Source organism: Pteropus vampyrus, unplaced genomic scaffold (genome assembly GCF_000151845.1).
Source record: "Pteropus vampyrus isolate Shadow unplaced genomic scaffold, Pvam_2.0 Scaffold60, whole genome shotgun sequence".
In the NCBI taxonomy this organism is placed as follows: Eukaryota; Metazoa; Chordata; class Mammalia; order Chiroptera; family Pteropodidae; genus Pteropus; species Pteropus vampyrus.
Window position 1 is genome coordinate 4,485,845 of NW_011888841.1, and position 5,888 is coordinate 4,491,732.

A 5,888-nucleotide genomic window follows, 5' to 3' on the forward strand; every position below is an offset into this window, starting at 1 on the left:
AACATGTAAATATCCAAATGAAACCTAAGCCTCCTTAAGGTTGAATTCTGAGAGAGTGTTGCTTACATGGTTCTCCTCTTTCTGGGAGGTATAATTTTGACTTTAAAATTCAAATACAGTCTACTCAACCCAGGCTTTATATAACAATGCATGTCATTTTTAACATAGGACTTTGCGACAACTCAAAAACATGTTAAGAATAATGAAATCCACAGTTTATAATGAGAGTTGGAAATATTTTGCTACACATGTATTCACACTTACATACAATGAATTATTGAGGATAAATAGTGAGTTTTTATCTCAGTCTTTATTGATTCATTTGAAACATCTGTTGAACACTTGTTATGTGCCAAATGCTGGCTGCCAGTGATCTACATAGATCCTGTCTCTTCCCGTTTTCACTGTTTTAACAAGCAGTTAAAATTCATGTGATGGGACTTTGATACAGGAAGTAGGAGGACCCGTGAGAATACACAAGAAGAGAACGTAACCAGACTTGGGGTGATTAGAGAAGGCACCCCAATAAAGTAACCGCTGAGTTGGAACCTACAGGATGTGCAGGAATGTGCTGAGTGCAGGGGAGAGAGAACTTAGGGCAAAGCTCAGGAGGCAAGAGGTGGTATCTTAGTTACACAAATGAGAGGGATGCAGTCACCACATGATTCTAGAGTGTGGCAGGAAGAGAGCTCGGAGAAAAGGCTCGAGTTACAATCAGACCAATAATCATGTTCAAAATGTTTGTCGCAGCAAGAAAGTGGTGAGAGGTGTTGTGAAGAGAGCCTGAAGCAGAGCGGGTTAGATCTCACGCACCGTCCGCTTCATAGTAAGGACAGTCACTGAAGGTTCTAAAACATGGAAGAGACCTGTTAGCATTTGAGACTGGTTTTGTGAGTAGAAAGGATTGCAGTGTGCCGAGGATGGAACTGGGGGACCGCTTAGGAGGTGACTGCAAGAGTCCAGGAGAGGGATGTTACAGGCTCACATTGGGATGGTGGCAGTAGACAAGTGGACCCCTTCTGTCCTCTCTCTGTGTCTCTCTCATGAAAGCTGTGGACAGAATGGTATCATAGAGGCAGGACGATGCCATTTGACCGTGCTGGTCTGTGCTCTGTGCATTGTTCATGTCATAAGGCCTACAATGTGAGTGACACACCTTAAGGTTGACAAAGAGTGGCCATGAACAGAGATTGAAGACGTAGAGGAAAGACTGAAAATCCGTAGAATTCCATGTTCCTGAGATACCTTTAGCGGGAGCTGGAATTAGACTGTGTGGGCTATGACACTGGAGAAGTGGAAGCACAGGAAGTGGAGGTACAGGAAGTGGAGGCACAGGAAGTGGAGGCACAGGAAGTGGAGGCACAGGAAGAGGTTACTGTCTCCTTGTCACTGGAAGGGGTAGGGGAAGCATGGGTGCAGTTCTGTGCACGTTCGCAGGTTTGGGCATAAGACCTGACGGGCACTGTGGTCGATGGACTTCATTTTCTGTATGAATCTCTACCACGAAGATGACCAAGTAACAAGGTAGTTAAATATATCCACAGGAAGGATCAAAATAGGAGTCTTTTGATTACAATTATAGATTAAATCTAAGTTTAAGTACAAGAGTTTATTATAAGGATATGTTTGTGGGTGCAGTTAGATTCTGGATGGCCTTAAATGTTGGGCTCTATTCTGTTGGAAGTAATAATTCATTGAGGTCTTTGAAGAATAGTGTGATGAAAAAAAGAGTCCTTTACTGGAAAGATACAGCTGACTATAGATGATTAGTGCTGACATAACTGAGGCCGAGGAAATTGCCCATGGACTGGCTGTCCACAATGGATACTGTGTGGCATTGGGCCCCGAGCTTCATTAAGGTTCCTCAGCCCTGGGACTGCCTCCGAGAAGCAGGCTGCCTAACCGCTCTCTGCTTATCTCCTGAGCGGGAGAATGGTCAAGTTCCTTTTCCATATGTTTTCTCTGTCAGTGTAACGACTCGTCCTCGTCTTCCACTAGGCCTTGACTTTTCTCCTACCTCCTGACGACCCGAATGGTCTGTATATCTCATTGTCTCCTCGCTGGATCTACTAGAGCTCTGTATGCATGTGGTAATTTCCATAACTAAAATCCCTGTCTGTCTACAAATTATTGAATTTTCTTTTACGACTTTAATGGGATTGTGGGATTATGGCTGAGCCATCTTAGTATGCAACACCTGCTAGGGTCCGAAGGACAGCAGTGGCAGAGTCATCCCCAGATGCGCCCGAGTTCAGGGAGTCCCTACAGCCCCTGAGAGGCGTATTAAAATAATTCTGTTCCCTGAAGCCAGATAGACTTGTGCCTGAGTTCAAGCTCTTAGCTCTGTTATCTTGGGCATAGCAATTATACTTTCAGATTCTCAATTTCCTTTTCTCTAAAATGGAACTGTGAACATCAGAAAAAGGCATGCAGAAACTTTCTGTTCCAGTTAATCCGATCTTCCTTCAGCTTCTCGCACCATGTCACTCAGGAGATATTTCCTAAGCTCTTTTGTATGTGCAGGAAACACGGACCACCAGGCAGCATTCCTTCCTCTTCTTAAATTTCAACTTCTTTTCATTTTTGTTTGTGTTCCTGGGTTTCTATTGTTCACACATCATATTGGTAGCTGGAGTCTCAGCTTTGGAATTAGCTGGATCTACTATAGGAGTTCAGACACTTTGGGGTACATGTATCATATTGATGTGATGGGGCCTCGGGAAGGATTTGTTGGGTCAGAAGAGCTTGGGCATACTTGAGTGCCGGAGGGGGAAGGGATGAGGGGACAGCCTAGCCAGAGTGTCCATTACATACAACTATGCAGGTTGTCCCCTCTGTAGAGATGCTGGTCTGGAGGAGAGAAGAGGCCTAGATCTATCCACACTCCCTTCGCCAAGCTGAGTCTCCAGGTGGGGCTTCATCCGTGGAGACAGACTACCTTGTTAAATTTCAGCAAAGCCTCTATACAGACCAGCAGCAGCCCTGGGCTCAGCTATGTGACTTGTTCAGAGGCAGATCTCTGGCCCAAGCTGGTCATTAGTTGAGTGACATTAGAAAAGGAATGTAATATAAATGTATACATATACAAACACACACACACACACACACACACACACACACACACACACACACATATATATAATATGCAGAAATAATGTCATTTATATTTCTGATTTATTTATCCTACTATAGATTCCCTAAAGTGTTATGTTCAAATGCTATTTGATAACCGTATATAAGTAGTTTATATTTTGCTTAGTATTCCAAGTCTAACATCCACAGATTTATTAAATGATGGACTACCAATAGAATGACATAAAACAATAATTAATAAAAATTAGTAGTGGAATTATGGACAAGATGTATTATTCATAGAATAAATAGATCACAAAGCAGCCTTGTTTTACAAAGTTCTCTGGTTTTCTAGTCCATTACAAAATGCACCTTGTTGAGAGCTGTCTCAGTAGCTGGGGTTCAGCTCTGTGAACCCCATCCTCTAAGATTTCTGGGACTGAATGTCCACTCGCATGCTGGCACTTCCTTCTTTGATTACTACTAGATTCACTGTCACTATAGACCGCATTTTGCTGGGGTATCACAGAACACTCCCCATGTTCTTGTAATGCATTTTACATTGAAACCAAGAGACAAATTCACAAATATTTGCCCCAGCTTCTGGCAATAGAACAGATCGAGCCCCTGAGTTTATTACCTCTTTCCACCAAAACACTGACAAAATTATAGTAAAGGAATGTATAAGGCTTTAATATGAAGGAAAAAAGGAAATTATAAAAAGACAGAAAACAATATTTCAAGCTAGTTTTGGAAGATGGAAAGCAGATGAAGGAATAGAAATTAAAATTCTCATACTTCTAAAATGAGAAGCGAAAAACCGGCCTTTGAAATTTCATCTAGCAAAACAAAGAAAATATAATTCACAGTCTGAAAACAAAGAATTTCTAACATACCTGGTGGTTTAATAAGAAATGTCTGCTACCCTGCATTCAACAGTATTTGTCATTCCGTATACATTTGCATCTATAGGTTAATAATACCAAAATAAAGAGTGGTAGAGTGAAACACTTTTACATTTGCAGTTGAGAACTTTTAAGAAATATTTTTGGTAATTCCAAAAAGAGTAAATTCTAATTTTTTTTTAAAAGTATTGTTTTTCAGGACGAGAATTTGATTGAAATATCCTATTAATAAACTCATTTATTTGGTTTATAGTTAAATCCAATTAAGACCATTTTCAGTTAAATTATACCCTTGGAATTATAGTATATGTGGTCATTTTCTAGAAAAAGTAAATATTAGCCTCAAATATAGAATTATAATTCTACTTTGGCAAAAAGAGAATTCCCTGTGAAAGAATTACCTGAACTGATATAATATAGAATTGATTTAAATGAGAGAAACTCACTTAGCTTTAAATCAGCAGTAATCATTTTTTTCTCATGTTGGTAGTATGGCATGTGGAAAAATTCCATTGACCTAAAAATAAAAAATAACGGAAACAGACAAAAACAAAGATTATTGTGTGCTTCCTGGAAAATGCATATTTGGCAAAGATTTCTATAAATACCTTGCCTTACATCTGAAATAGTTTGTTTACTTTGTAAGCACCGAATTATGATTATCCCTATTTTAGATTTATTAACTCCCCACCTAGAAGTTTATTAATTTTATGGATTTATATTATAAAAATTCTATACTTTTAACTGGTATTTTCCACTGTTTTTCAAGAAATATTTTAAATTTTTTTATGTTAACATCATGCATGAATTTGTCTTTTTTATTATTTTTTTATTTTTCAAATTCCTCTTGGTAAATTTTACAATCTAAGCATAGAGTTTTTAGAACAAATTTAGGTCTTCATAATGTTTTCTCCTCCAATGTTTTCTCCTGATTATTTTAAAGAAAGTGTACATTTCATCTAGCAAATCTAATTCTTACAGTGGTTATAAATATACTAGTGGTGAATTGAGTTGGATATGTTTTATGCCAGAAATAGATTCAAGTCTCTTCTAGCATTAAAATGAAACATTTCTCAAAGTAAAATGAAAAGAAATGATTTTTTCTTAAACTGACCCTTTTCACATATTTACATATTTTTACTATCCTGATAGGCAATTGATGCCTTCTTTCCATTCCTATGTAATATTTGTATTTAAGTGTGTTTCTTTATATTGTAAGGTAGCATGTCACATAAAATTTAGAAAAACCTAGAGCAATTTTATATTTCCATGAGGTTTGGTTTACCATCACACACAAAGCTCTTGCCTTTTAAAACACAAGTACTATGTGTAGTTGAGCTTAGGTATAGCATTTAAGAATGAAGACATCCTGTAAAATTAAGATTAACAATGCTTCCTATAAACCTCACAACCTGGAATCAGTACAGCTAATTAAATGATAGAACTAATTATTTGGTAGTGCATGATTTTTGGGGAAAAAAAAAACCAATTCTGAAATATCTGATTTTATAATATATCTTTATCTTAACATATACACACCTGTACACACAGAAACCCCATAAAATGGAAGACTGTTCTTGCTCTAAAACTGTAATATTTCCTTTACTGCCCAGTTTAGAAGCTTCGTTTATGCATATGTGACTATAAGGTTTTTTTTTTTTTTTTTTTTAGGTATAGAAACCCTGGGCCAGGCAAACATATGTATTTACTCATTTATTTTCCTTAGAAGAAACCTGCTAACACTTCTAGCAGTCCTGCTGTTGAAATAAACACCCACTAGTCATTTACATCAAGCTAATACTATTGTATACATCAACTATTTTAAAGACCCTCATACTTACAAATATATCCTGAAGAACAGTCAACCATGCTGGATTTTATTTCCTCTTTGCATGACGCTTTTGAAATCAG

At 37.8% G+C, this 5,888-nt stretch overlaps 1 protein-coding gene across 2 annotated transcripts in view; it reads right to left on the reverse strand.

The window, feature by feature from the left end:
• RGS13 (regulator of G protein signaling 13) overlaps positions 1–5,888 on the reverse strand; it is a 26,632-nt gene that overhangs the window by 19,153 nt on the left and 1,591 nt on the right. The window contains exons 2-3 of one of the 2 annotated variants that reach the window (XM_011360863.1): positions 4,424–4,494; positions 3,871–3,911 (exon numbers count right to left, since the gene is read on the reverse strand). The gene's annotated coding sequence lies outside the window, so the exon portion shown is untranslated. Of the gene's footprint in view, positions 1–3,870; positions 3,912–4,423; positions 4,495–5,818; positions 5,880–5,888 lie in introns of those variants that run through there. The other variant, XM_011360864.1, reaches the window with a different exon arrangement.